The sequence below is a fragment of the Adiantum capillus-veneris genome, chromosome 29 (genome assembly GCF_014529385.1).
Source record: "Adiantum capillus-veneris isolate H3 chromosome 29, ASM1452938v2, whole genome shotgun sequence".
Classification (NCBI taxonomy): Eukaryota; Viridiplantae; Streptophyta; class Polypodiopsida; order Polypodiales; family Pteridaceae; genus Adiantum; species Adiantum capillus-veneris.
The window spans coordinates 61208361-61222930 of record NC_140959.1 but is presented as its reverse complement, the minus strand read 5'-3'; the positions used below and the strand labels follow the sequence as shown (position 1 = coordinate 61222930).

Here is a 14570-nt window from a genome sequence, read left to right as displayed (position 1 = left end):
GCATCTCAGCCACCTGTTCTTGCACCTTAGGCATAGGTTGTGGAGACTGCATGTTCTCCGTCAAGTGTACAGGTGTTTCCATTGACTGTGCGGTATGAATCACCTGTGCTCGAGCCTTAACAGGCTTTTGAATATGATCCAGTGACCCAACTTGCTGAGACGGAACAGGAGGTTGCAGAAAGGCTAAAAACCTTGGGTTCTGCATTACTTGTGTGAACATAGCCACAGCAGTAGCCAACTGGGTCCTCAATATATCATCATCAGTCTGTGGTGGTCTTGAGGACTCACCCACTTCATGTGTCTGTTGACCCTGTGAAGAGGAAACCTCTTCAGTCACATCATCTGGTCTGTCAGCCATAATTACAATTCCCTGTGTCTGGTCTATGATCCCCTGTGTCTTCAAGCCCAAAACTGACCAAGGCTCACTTCTATGGAAAAAAGTGATTTAATCCCGTCGATGGAACCATGAAACCGGCCTGTTCAATACAAAAAGGGCGGTAGACTTTACTTTAAACCTTGATTTAGCTTTCACCCATTATTATTCGTCTATTTTACCTGTACTTTCAAGACACATCAAAGGGGAGAGGGATACAGGCTGCTAGATTGCACCTGTATGAGTAGACGGACACCAGATTGGCCCCTAACTTAGGCGCCCCTTTCGGTATTTCTTTATTGTTCAAAAGAGGGAATAAACGCTGTGGTTCCTACAAGCTGCCCCGCACAAACTCGGCTGAATTTCCACTGTTCCAGCCCGATTTCGGCAGCATAACTGTACTAGAACCCTTCACGGTCAGTATTCCCACGCATTGACTGATTTTCCCGACGCATACGGGCACTTTGCAAAACCTGGCGAGAATCTGCAGCACGCTGAATTCTCTGTTTTCAGCCCTGAAAAAGTGCCAGATCGCCTGTACAGCGGTCCCCTTGCGTCCCCGAACCTCCTGGGGGTATTAGGGTCCGTTTAGGGCCAAAACCCTAAACCTGCAAAAATACACAGCAGGCTGTAATTCACTGTTTCGGGCTCCGTTCCGCGTGCCGGTCGCATCCCTAGCAAGTCCTCGAGCTCCCGCACCTGTAGGGCTACTTGCCCTTTGAATTGGACGAGATTTCTGGCGTGAAACCTCTCCGAATTCACCTGTACCTGCGGGGGGATTAGCCGCTAGCTAATCCAGTACCTGTGCAAGAGGCTCTTGCCTCGGCAATCGCGCATGAACCCACACAACTGTACATTGGTCAAATGAAGAGCCCACTAGAGGGGCATAACATACTGCCAAAGGGGAGAGAGAGGGCAGTGCGTAGCGTGCAGGGCATCACTCCTGGCACCGCACTGTGCATAAGAGGGAAAGCAAGCACTCCATAGCTCTTAACCTGTGACAGACACTTGCAAAATGAGCCTCCCAGCTATAAATCACGTTTTTGCCTTCTCTATAAGTAGTAAACTGGCCTCAGAGTGCCAAGTGTCACTCATTTGTGCATTTTCCCGCTTTAGACCCTCGGGTCTAAAAATATCTCACCTGCAGCCTCTGTTGACTTGGCCACAGAGTAACAAAATGATCCCCATGTCAAACTGCACGTAATGACGCGAAGACATTTTCAGGTCCCAAAATAGCAGTTCCCTAAATTTTAGGAGATGCTGCCATTATATCTTTCTAGGTCATCCGACCCTCTTTGTACACTGTGGCCACATCCAAAACTGAAATGTAGCCTCTGTAGCAAAGGATTCCACTTTGGCTAGTCAATGACCCCACTTGGCTAACCATAGTCCTTGTCCAACCTTAGTGCTCTCTTGCCCTCAGGCCTGGACTCCCTCTGGACAGTTCCACACTAGCTATGCAATGCAGGGCAGTTAGATTTCCCGAGGGGTGTTTCCAAAAAGTGAAAGTAAATAGATAATAAGAAAGAAATCAACAAAAAGGATAGATAGTAGTCACACACTGGTGACACCAAGCATTGTAGAGATTTGTGCAATCAGTATTAGACCGCTCTTGCCATAGAGAGTGGGGCCTTTGAAGGAGGATTTGACAACATTTTGGTGACGTATTCTTCTCTCTCTATTTCTCAGTCTCATGTACCTTCATTCACATTGTTCACCACTTTGTGTCCATTGCACTCTCTCACTAAAGGAACGGAAGGCTCTCCCTTCCGTAAGTAAAAGGAACCTTGAGCACAGTTCGGAGCACTCATCTTGAGCAAAGTTCAACATTCACTTCCGCTGCACCTTACATTGGTATTAGAGCTTTGGTAGTGTCCTGTATCACTCAAGGAAAGAACCACAAAAATGTTTTTTGCTTGTTGCGGTCGCACGTAACCCAAGTTCTCTTGGGCGTGTCGATTCCTAATCGTGTTTTTGAAGAGTGACAGGAAATCCAAGAAAGAAGGTCTTGTCTAGCCTCTCCTTGTGCCTCTTTTCACTCATTGAGAGCGGATCGTGCACTTAGCGGCCAGCCAATCGACGTGAGGTGGGAAAAAGCAACCTTGGTGTGAGTGCAAGGCCGCTAAGGGGTGCGCCCGCGGAGAAGAGCAGAACTCGGGTGAAGAGAAGATTCTTCTCGAACACAGATTGCAAGCGAAAGAAGAACCGCAAGAACCTCAAGAACCCAAGACCCTCAAGACCCCCAAGAACCTCAAGACCCCCAAGAAGCTTAAGACACTCAAGAACCAAAACCCGCAAGAACCCAAGTTCCTCATGAACTTAGAACCCAAGACCACAAGAACCCACAAGAACCCACGACTTCAGTGGATGGTCATCACCCGAAGCGGAATGGATACTTCGCATGGAGGTGGTGAGCATGGGAGTGGCGAAGAAGAGTTTTCCCCACCAAGAGGTTTTTCCGACCCTCCCCTTTCCTCATCTACGCCAAGGATTGCACTAAGTCCTATGGAGGCTTTCGACAAGGAGCTAGAAAGCGACGAAAGTATCGTAGCCATAGAGCGTAGATCGAAGAAAGACTGGCAGCCATAGCGCGTAAGCACGAGCACGAGAGCAAAGAAAGAGAAGCGAAATTTGATCGCGAGAACAAAGAAAGACAAGCAGCAAAGAGAAGCGAAATTTGATCCCGAGAACAAAGCAAGACGAGAAGGGCAACCAACACATGAAAGAGTTGTGGCGACTTTTTTCTATTGTGCAGGCGCAGTTTGCAAAGAATCAGAAAAAGGAGACTCTCTCAGTCTCTTCTTCTCCAAAGCATGACACACAGGATTTACATAATGATAAGCATGATGAATTGCATGATAATGATGAACATGATGATTTGGATGATAAGGACAAGCATGATAATTTGCATGATGATCAAGATGTGATTTCTCACAAGCATGATGATTTTTAGGAAAAAGATGTGATTGTTCACAAGGATGATGGTTTAGTTGATGCTTTTTCTAGCGATGCTAACCTCGTTGCAGATTCGATCAATCACGAAGACCGATCTTGGCTTTCGAGTCGAGGTCCAAAGAACCCCCACAGGAAGATTCGATCAATCACGAAGAACCGATCTTGGCTCTCAAGCCTAGGTCCAAAGAACCCCCACTGGAAGTACTATGTGTTCGCATGATTAGTCAGCACGCATTGTTCGAGTGTTTCATTCGTGATCGTTTCTTGTATTTTAGTCAACGTTTTTATGTGATCCCTTTTCCTAGGCATGACATATTGTACGTTGAGCACGTTTTACTCATGAATGAGCACGGATGTATGCGGATTTCTCATGGAAAGATGAAATGTTTGCATTCAAGAAAGTCACATTTAATGTCTCTTCCTTGGCATGACACAGTATTTGAAAGAACACAAGAAGGATTGAGCATTAAGCATCGGCATTTTCATTGTGAATTGCCACAGTTTATTGATTTAGATCAGCAAGACAAGATTCGATCTCATTGTTTGCGTGTGTGTGGTGAACTGTTTGGCACTCCGTCTATTTGTTCATCTACATTGCATGCATAGTCTTTTAAGAACATCAATTTTTTTCCAGTCACTTTACATGGAATGGGTATGTTCATGTTTTTGTGTTGGAAGTGGTTTCAGGAATTTTCAGCCATGGAGATTCTTGAATAAGATAGACGCATGACTAACGACGAAGATGAAGCATTGAAGGAGCCACATATGACTTTGTCGCTTTCGGCGCGGCCCAAAGAAGAAGGCATTGCAGACCTTTATGAAGTCCAAGTATCGCACGACCCACGTATCAGAGTGGGCCGGCGAAGAGTCCTTTCCAGGATTCCGGATGATATTGACGATCTCCCTCGACGCCATACAGTTCAGTACCGGTACCTCACTTTGAAAAGGAGGGGATGTCACGTGATACATCCAACCCTATGTGTCCGTGGACAAGCTACAACATGACAAGGGTTCAGTTAAGTCAAGTCACTCTAGAATAAGAAGTGATATGGCACTTTTGTGAGTCTGTTCGCAGACCGTGCAGGTCCAGACACTTAGATTAGATGCATATCCTTTGGTTGCACACAGCATGGTTTTCAGATTTCCATCAGAACCCATCAACAACATTTTTACAGTGCATAGACCTATTTTCCCTATTTTTGACATTGTTCACTTATTATTTTTAAGTGACTTTTGTTGGGAACTAGGTAGGGCAATTTTGCTAATGAAATATATAAGCAACCTAGCGCTAGCACTTTCTGGCAGAAGAGGCAACAGGAGCACCTTTGCTCAACTGGCAACTTCTCAGCACGACTCACTCCATCAGCAAACCTAGCGTTTTTGTTCTGGCAAGGCCTAGCGTTTTTGGACAAGATCAGCCCTTGCGTTTTTGTTCAACAGATCAGCCTCGGCTACTGTAAGACAGCAGAACTTAGCGTTTCCAACAGCAACACAACAGATCATCTCTAGCGTTAGCAGATTTCCACCGCAAGGTCAGTTTTCAGCCCTAGAGTTTTTGTCTGCAGATCAGCCCTTGGCATTTTGCAGTTCCATTGCGACAAGGCATCAAGAAGGACCAGCGTTTTCAGTTTTTAGCAGTTAGAACCAGCAGAAGAAGTCCCGAACCTCGCAGATCTCACCTTCCTGCAGCAGATCCTCGCCGCACGGTCAGATCCCGCGAAGTTTGCTGATTCAGCCTGGAAAACGCAGATTTCAGCATCTGCATTTTCAGTGCGTCGTCGTCGCATCCTCGCCATCGACATCGTCACAGACATAGAGTCAGAATTCAGCAAATAAAGATTTGTAGATTTCAGCCCTTACTGTTTTCAGATTTCAGCCCGTCTCGTCGTCGTCCTCATCGTCATTGACATCGTCGGCAAGTCCAAGCATTGTAGAGATTTATGCAATCAAAAGTAGACCGCTCTCTCCATAGAGAGTGGGGCCTTCGGAGAAGGGTTTGACAACATTCTGGTGTCGTATTCTTCTCTCTCTATCTCTCAGTCTCATGTACCTTCATTCACAGTGTTCACCACTTTGTTTGTGTCCATTGCACTCTCTCACTAAAGGATCGGAAGGCTCTCCCTTCCGTAAGTAAAAGGTACCTTGAGCACAATTCGGAGCACTCATCTTCAGCAAAGTTCAACATTCACTCCCGCTGCACCTTACACTCGGGAGTAAAATCACCAATCATTGAAACTAGTATTAAAACCAGAGTCAAACATTTCAAGTCGGCACCAAAACAAGTTCAAAACAGATACCATCTATTTCAAACAAATTTTCAAACAATACTTTCTAGCTATAAAGAAAAACAAGTAGAGAGAGTTCATTCGAGGTTTTGTTCGGACAACCTAACTTTGAGGACGACTGGCTTGTCCTTCTGCATCACGGTGATGGTTCGGAACCTGGAGAGTCGCATCATTCTTGTCGTGCCAAGGCATGCCCAAGAGAACGTCACTATTGCCCAACTTCATGATGTGGAAATCAGCTTCTCCATGATAATTTTGAATAGTCACTGGAAGAGCACCAATGAGCGGTACCACTTTCTGAGTTTGCCCCGTGGCTAGCTCAGCTTCAATTTCTCCACCCTCTGCATCATAATCAAAGTGCATCTGCTTTAAGAATTCTGGATGGATGAAGTTCTTTGTAGCTCCGGGGTCGAAGAAAATAAGGGCTTTGAAGCCATTGACTTTGCCATATGCTCGACACAATCTATTTGTACTCTCGAGGAGTATGCCATAAATATCGGGAACTAGTCTAATAGCGGGTCTAGCTCTCTTAGCAGGAGGTGGCACTGGGGTTCTGTCGACTGTTGATGCGGGCGTCGGCTCCTCTGATCTATCAATGTGTTTGGGACAATTAGAATGATTGTGCCCTGTTTGAAAGCATCCAAAGCATCGGCCTTCTTGTAGAAGGTGTCTCGTTGTTGAGGCGTCAAACGAGGCCTTTGCGGTTGATTTTCACGAGACTCTCGAGAATTTGTTCGTTGTTGCCGAGAGTTGTGGTTAGTGGCCGGAGATTCTTCTGTGATAAACTCTAGCTTTCCCTTCATCAGTTTGTAGCCGACTGCGGCATGGTCCATAAATTCTTGCATGGTGGAGACTTGCTTGGTAGACAATATTCCTGCGATGGTGATGGTAGTCCAATGGTGTATCGCTCGCATTGGGCCTCCAAGGGAGCAGATCTAAAGGACACCGGAAGGTACCCGTCGAGAAACCTTTGGTTGTATTTGTCCATGGTTTCGGTGGCAAGCATTTTCAAGTTGCCCCAATCTGCCAAAATCCGGACTTCAAACATAGAAGTCATGTAACTATGTGCAAAAACCATCTTGAAAGCTTGCCAGGTCCTTGGATCATGCGGTTGTATTGCGACTGAACTCCACCATTGCATAGCATTATCTTTAAGAAATCCCGCTGCTTGAGAAATCTTGGATTCTTTTGTATAGTTCCCCAAAGCATAGATATTGTCGAATTGCTGTAGGAACTGCAATGCTTTCTTGTGATCCTTCACCCCAAAAAAAGTGAAATATTTGACTGTCGTGCCACCATCTTTGAAGTCTTTGGGTTGGTTAGGCGCATATCCCGGGTGTGGATAATAAGGGTATCCATATGGGTACCAACCATTGTAGCTTGGTGGCGGTGGCGGTGGCGGTGGTGGAGGTGGGGGCAATGGCGGTGGCAAAGGCGGTTGCACTGGATTAGGGTCAGATGGCTGCACCATATTCGTGAAAACTCCCCCAATCGGAAAAGACAGCTGAGAAAGTTGCCAGTTGGAAGCTCCTGTACTTTCCGGTGCCGGAGGAGGTACCGCCTGGGGCATCAAAGGGGGTAACATGTAGTTCAAAAATTGTTGAAAACTTTGCAGCATCGGAAGATTCTATCGAGGATGCTGCGAAAGAATGTCGTGGAATTCGTTGAGCAGAAACTGCAAATATTCTACTGAATTCTATATCTTGGGTTCTTTATGGCTTATGCCCTGTAAGACAGAGGGATGAAGGCGGGAGCGCGCCCGATGCACGATGAAGTAAGGGTGGGAGTGGCTAATAACCCCGGGATCGGAGCGCGAAGATTCTTCAAGTAAAAATTCCAATAGCTCTGTCTGCTCGTTTGTAGGACCGGTGTGCTTTCAAAAAAGCACACGTCTGATGCTCTGATACCACTGTCACAAGACGGGCACCACGTGCCAATAGAAAAGAATAGATTGAACAGACTTTTAGCACTTCAATAACAACTGAATTGAAAGAGAGAGACGACACGCGACGGAATTCCACCCTAGAGAATATTGGCCCCAAACCTTGGAGCCCCTTTCGGTATTTCTTTATATTGCATCAACACAGTACAAGCCGGCACTCTAGACTCTGCACCTTCTCCAGGAAGCATGCCAGAAAATGAGCCCTTAGCACATACTTAAAGGCCCTAGGCCCCAAAAGCAGTTTATAGTGAAAAATATTCAAACTCAAAAGCATCTGGTCCAAAAGCAATGCCAAAAAGCTGTCAGTGCAATTTACGGAATTTCGTACAGTTGCCACGTCATCAACCAACGCAAAACGCGGAATTCCGTACAGCTTGCCACGTCATGATGTCAACACAATTTTCGGGTTTTGATCGTACAACTGCCACGTCATCAGTATTGGCGCAAGTCTTTCTTTGTGTGTGTGGGTCCTGCTTTATTTTAATCCTTTATGTCTCTTGGGCCCCCATCGGACAGGGTCCCCATAAGTTGGTAGGACTTCTTCTTCTGTTACTTGTTCTTCTTAGGGTTTAGGCCCCTCGGCCGGCACTGCAAGTTGGCTCTCTTCTTCAGGGCTTTGACACGTCAACAGTTTGTGACAGTGTGTGTGTCCTCTGCTGCCTCACTTCTAAGTGTGTCCAGGGCCATGACACGTCACCAGTTTGTGACATACCCCCCTCTTGAAAGCATTGTAATCACCCTCGATTACGCCTACAAAACAGACAGAGGTATTTTCTTAGTAGACACCAACTGGTAGTACCGACACACTAGGAACAACACATCTAGCACATGTACCAATTGACAGTCACATCACAGGACATCACTTGACATCACAGGATAAATCACATTCAAAATTCATTCGAATCTCAGACCATGATTAATCGGCAACGTCTTTAGCAATCGCATCTACATCCAGTCAAGATCTCTCAGATGCCCGATTAACTAATCCTTATTGCAATCATGTCTCCAAAATGCTGCAGTCATTTCGTCTATCAGTTCCCGCACTCAAACAAGTCAAGTACAAATCAGTATCATATTATCAGGAATTCCAAGTCTTAAAGTCGTTACAGCAGAATACTGTCAGCCCATAGTATCCCTGAAACCCAATAGAGACATCAGTGACTCTATTATCAAAAATCGGGGCAATCTGTTGACAAAGGATTGGAGTGACTCCCCTCTTGTGCAAGCCCGCTGCAACAAATTCTGCCCAAGCTGAAATCGGGGTTCTATCGGAGTAGACTATGCTAAACCGAATGCTTCAAGGTAAAGATTCACAATCTGAGGAGTATCTGGCAGGTTCTCCTCCTCCATCCACTTCGCATCCAATTTAACCAAGAACCGTCTTATCGCTTTACCTTTTATCTTTCTATCTTTATGTGCCAATATCTGCTCTGGAACAAGTATCTCCTTGTTTTCCTCCACTTTGGGTTGCTCATCTGGCTCCCCATCATCGGGCACATCGCCTTTAAAAGGCTTCAGGAGACTCGCATGAAAAGCATTGTGAATTCCCCAAGTATCGGGCAGCTTTAGTCTAAAGGAGACATCAATTATCTTTTCTTTTATTCGGAGAGGTCGATAGTATCTCATGCGAAGCTCTGGAAAAAGCCACTTCTTTCCTTTTTGTTTCTCAGGCGTGCCTTCTCAAAACGTAAGAGCACCCAATCGTTCTCCTTTAATTTCAAATCGTGACCATGTCGATCTATTGTCTTCTTATGTCTTTCTTGAAATTTCTCTAAAGCCTCCCGGACCAAGTCCAAGTCCCTCGTGAACTGGTTGGCTTCAAAAATCTTATCTTTCGTGCTAAGGAAGGGTGGAACCTTCGTAGCAAATTCAATAATCTCAAACGGCGCCTTCCCCATCAAAGAGTGGATCGTGTTTTTGTAGGCAAATTCCACCAAGGGCAAAATACTTTTCCCATGTAGTCTTTTGATCCAAAGAAGAAGACTTCAACAAATCCAGTACGACTGAATTTGCAATCTCAGATTGCCCATTTGTCTGCGGTTGAAAAGATGACAAGAACTACAACCGTTTGCCAATGTTCTCCCAAATAGCCTTCCAAAACAAACTCGGGAATCGGGGATTTCTGTCAGAGACAATTGTCGTAGGTATGCCATGTAATCTGAATATCTGGGCAATGAACATTCTCGCAAAATGATCCGGCTTGATTGTTTTCTTTACTGGAATGAAATGAGCTTGCTTGCTAAATCTGTCAATAACAATCCAGATACCATCGTGCCCACTCTGTGTCTTCGGGAGATCGAAAATGAAATCCATTGCAATACTTTCCCCGGGGCGAGTGGGAATGGGTGAAGTCTGTAACAATCCGTGTGCTTTATGCCTGTCAAACTTGACCTTCTGGCATACCAAGCAATTGCGTACAAAATCGTCCACGTCCTTCTTGAGTCTCGACCAAAAGAAGTATCGCTCCACACCTTTCAAGGTGGTATCAAAGCCGCGGTGACCCGTAAATGGTGGATAATTGTCACAAACTGCTTACGTGTCAAAGCCCTGAAGAATGGAGCCAACTTGCAGATCCTGGCCGAGGGGCCTAAACCCTAAGAAGAACAAGTAACAGAAGAAGAAGTCCTACCAACTTATGGGGACCCTGTCCGATGGGGCCCCAGTGACATAAAGGAAATAAAATAAAGCAGGACCCACACACACACACACAAAAATTGATGACATGGCAACTGTATAGATGCTCTGCGTTTTGCACTCACTGTTGACATGGCAGTTGTATGGAATTCGGCAAAACGCACTGACAGCTTTTTGGCATTGCTTTTGGACCAGAAGCTTTTGAGTTTTGAAGGTTTTTCACTGTAACTTCTTTTCAGGACAAGGGTCTTTAAATATGAGGTTAGGGCTCATTCTCTGGCATGCTTCCTGGAGAAGATGCAGAGACTGGAATACCGGCTTGTACTGTGTTGATGCAATATAAAGAAATACTGAAAGGGGCGCCAAGGTTAGGGGCCAATACTCTCTGGTGTGGAATTTCGCCACTCCGTGTCGCATGTCGTGTCTCTCTCTCTCTCTCTCTCTCTCTCTCTCTGTTCAGTTGTTATTGAGTGCTAAAAGTCAGTTCTGTGTGTTCTTTTCTATTGGCACGTGGTGCCTGTCTTGTGACAGTGGTATCAGAGCATCAGGCGTGTGCTTTTCTGAAAGCACACCGGTCCTACAAAAGAGCAGACAGAGCTATTGGAATTTTTACTTGAAGAATCTTCGCGCTCCGACCCCGGACTTATTAGCCACTCTCACTTTTACTTCATCGTGCATCGGGTTCCCGTCTTCATCGCTCTGTCTTACAGGGCATAAGCCATAAAGAACCCAAGACATAGAATTCATGGATTCATCAGAATATTTGCAATTTCTGCTCAACGAGCTTCACGACATTCTTTTGCGGCATCCTAAGCAGAATCTTCCGATGTTGCAAAGTTTTCAACAATTTTTGAACTACATGTTACCCCCTCTCATGCCCCAGGTGGTACCTCCTCCTCCGGCATCAGAAAGTACAAGAGCTTCCAATTGGCAACCTTCTCAGCCGTCTGTTCCGATGGGGGGAGTCTTCAGGAATATCGTGCAGCCATCTGACCCTGATCTAGTGCCACCGCCTTTGCCACCGCCATTGCCACCACCTCCACCATCGTCGCCACCAGGCTACAATGGTTGGAGCCCATATGGATACCCTTATTTTCCATACTCAAGATATGTGCCTAACCAACCCAAAGATTTCAAAGATGGTGGCACGACAGTCAAATTTTTCACTTTTTCTGGGGTGAACGATCGCAAGAAAGCATTGTAGTTCCTACAACAATTCGACAACATCTATGCTTTGGGGAACTATACTGAAGAATCTAAGATTTCTCGAGCAGCGGGATTTTTTAAAGATAATGCTATGCGATGGTGGAGTTCAATCGCGACACAACCGCATGCTCCAAGGACCTGGCAAGCTTTCAAGACAGTTTTTGCACGTAGTTACATGACTTCGATCTTTGAAGTCCGTATTTTGGTAGAGTGGGGCAACTTGAAAATGCTTGCCATCGAAACCATGGGCGACTATAACCAAAGGTTTCTCGAGGTGTACCTTCCGGTGTCCTTCTTTAAGTTCATTTCCTTGGAGGACCAGTGCGAGCGCTACACAGTGCGAGCGCTACACCATTGGACTACCATCACCATTGCAGGAATATTGTCTCTCCAAGCCAGTCTCTACCATGCAAGAGCTTATGGACCATGCTGCGGTCGGCTACAAGCTCATGAAAGGAAAGTTGGAGTTTACCACAGAAGAATCTCCGGCCACTAACCAGAATTCCCGGCAACAACGAACAAATTCTCGCGAATCCCGTGAAAACCAACCTCAACGGCCTTGTCTAACACAACGTCAATTAGACGCCTTGTTACAAGAAGGCTGATGCTTCGAATGTTTCCAAACAGGGCATACGTTCAATACATGTCCTGAGCGAGCCTCGACGTTCTCAGTGCAACCTTCTGCTCCCACGTCAGACAGATCCCCGTGGCCACCTCCAGCCAAGAAGGCTAGACCTGCTATTGGACTAGTATCCGATATTTATGGTATACATCTCAAGAGTTTTAATGAATTATGCAAAGCTTATCGAAAAGTCAACGGCTTGAAAGCCCTTATTTTCTTTGACCCTGGAGCTATGGAGAACTTCATCCATCCAGAATTCTTTAAGCAGATGTACTTTGATTATGACGCAGCGGGTGGAGAAATTGAAGCTGAGCTAGCCACGGGGCAAACTCAGAGAGTGGTACCGGTCATTGGTGCACTTCCAGTGACTATACAAGATTATCATGGAAAAGCCGATTTCCACATTATGATGTTGGGCAATTGCGACGTTCTCTTGGGCATGCCCTGGCACGACAAGAATGATGCAACTCTCCAGGTCCGCAACCAAACCATAATCGTGATGCAGAAGGACAAGCCAGTTGTCCTCAAAGTTCGGTTGTCCGAACAAAGCCTTGAATGACCTCTCTAGTTGTTTTCTAGTTAGATACTTTTGAACATTGTTTGAGAAAATATTATTTGAAATTTGTTTGAAATGGGTGCTATCTGTTTTAAACCTGTCTTGGTGCCAATTTGAATTGTTTGACTCTGGTTTTAAATACTGGTTTCAATAATTGGTGATTTTACTCCCGGGTGGAGAAGTGAGAAATACTGTTTTGGTATTGTTTGAACCTCGGAACGACGCACGCCGATGCTTGGGGAGCGTTCCGCTGTATGCTAGAAAACCTCCGAACGACGCAGGCCGATACCTGGGGAGTGTTTGGTTGTATGCTTGAACCTCCAAGCAACGCAGACTACGGTCTGGGGAGCGTTTGGTTGTACAGTCCTCTGAGCTCATGGCCCAAACCTTTTTAGGCTATTTGCGGGGGGAGTGACGAGGTAGACTTTGAGTAGCTTTATACTGCAGACCGTAGACCGTTTGTCTTGGGGGAGTGCTCAGCGGCGCTGTTTATTGTGTCTTGTAACATGCATATGTAAGCATTTGCGTTGCATTGTGATGTTGAAACGAACAAAGAGAGTGGATCTCACGGCCACACAGACTGCCTACAGACACGCGTCGGACGAACCACCCGACCGTAGCCACCATCCGACAGCTCCCCCGTGCTGGGGCCAGCGTCCGAGGACGTAGGCATGCACCGGTAAGACCGAGCGTCCCATACCACCCGGCCTCACCTCCTCGAGGTGACCTCGCGTACTCCTAGCCTCGCGGGCTAACCACTGGCACTCTGTCAGTGGGGGTCGATAACTATAAATGAGGCCTTGGCATCCCTTTTATAATAATGGCCGGCCACACTGGCCGGGTTCACACTACGTCTGCCTGAACACTGGACGCCCATCCCAACGGCATCTGGGCTAGATCCCCTCTCCTGTGAGCAGGACATAACATACTTCCCCCCTTAAGAACCATTGATGTCCTCATCAATGAAGTGGGGATACTGAGCCTTCAAAGCTAACAGGTTCCCAAGTAGCAAACCTTTCAGATTGACCCTTCCATTTAATTAAGTACTCGTCATAAGCCTTTTGGCGCGAATGACGGGTACGATGATCTAAAACTGCTTTTGGTTCTCGAGGAATATACTCAGTTTGCATATCTTACCATACATTTTCCTCGATAGGCACAACAACGTCGGCTTCGCTCAATTTTACTTTAAGGCGGCTGACATGAAACACTGGATGTACACTAACATCCGAAGGAAGAGCCAGTTTGTAGGCAACGTGGCCAATTTTCTTTGTGATCAAGAACGGACCACAATATCTAGCTGAAAGCTTATAATGCTTTCCTGTTCGCATAGTCTTGGAATCCTTGGATATCTTCAGATAGACCCATTGTCCCACATCTAGAGTCCTTGGAGATCTCTTTTGATTAGCATAAGTAGTGACTCGATCACGAGCCGTTCTTATACTATCCTTAGCCAATTCGAGCATTTCCTGCATGTCATACAGGAAATCACGAGCTTGGCGTTCCTTGACTTTCTCTAAGCCAATAGCAATTGGGGATTTAGGCTCAAATCCATACATCAGCATGAACGGGCTAAATCCAGTAGTAGCAGAATGCTTGCTACTATTATAGGCAAACTCTAACTGTGGAAGATACCTTTCCCAATTAGACTGCGTGTGAGAGACATAGGCTCTCAACATGTCCTCTAACGTCTGATTCATCCTCTCAGTTTGTCCGTCAGACTCAGGATGGTCAGAAGACGACATACTCAACTTCGTCTGAAGGTGAGCAAAGACATCTCGCCAAAATCGGGCGAGTGAACTTAGGATCTCGATCACTGACGATACCTTCTGGGAGACCATACAGCTTATAAAGCTGATCGACAAATAAAACCGCCAACTCATGGCTTTTTACTGTCGACTTCGTTGGTATAAACTTCGCCATATTTGTGAGTCTATCGACCACAACCCAAATAGCGTCATTGCCCCGACTAGTATTTGGCAAACCAACGATGAAGT

General features: G+C 46.0%; 1 protein-coding gene across 2 annotated transcripts in view; it reads left to right on the top strand.

Moving 5' to 3' along the window:
* LOC147419287 (transcription factor ILR3-like) overlaps positions 1–14570 on the top strand; it is a 37658-nt gene that overhangs the window by 13013 nt on the left and 10075 nt on the right. The gene's annotated exons all lie outside the window — the stretch shown is intronic.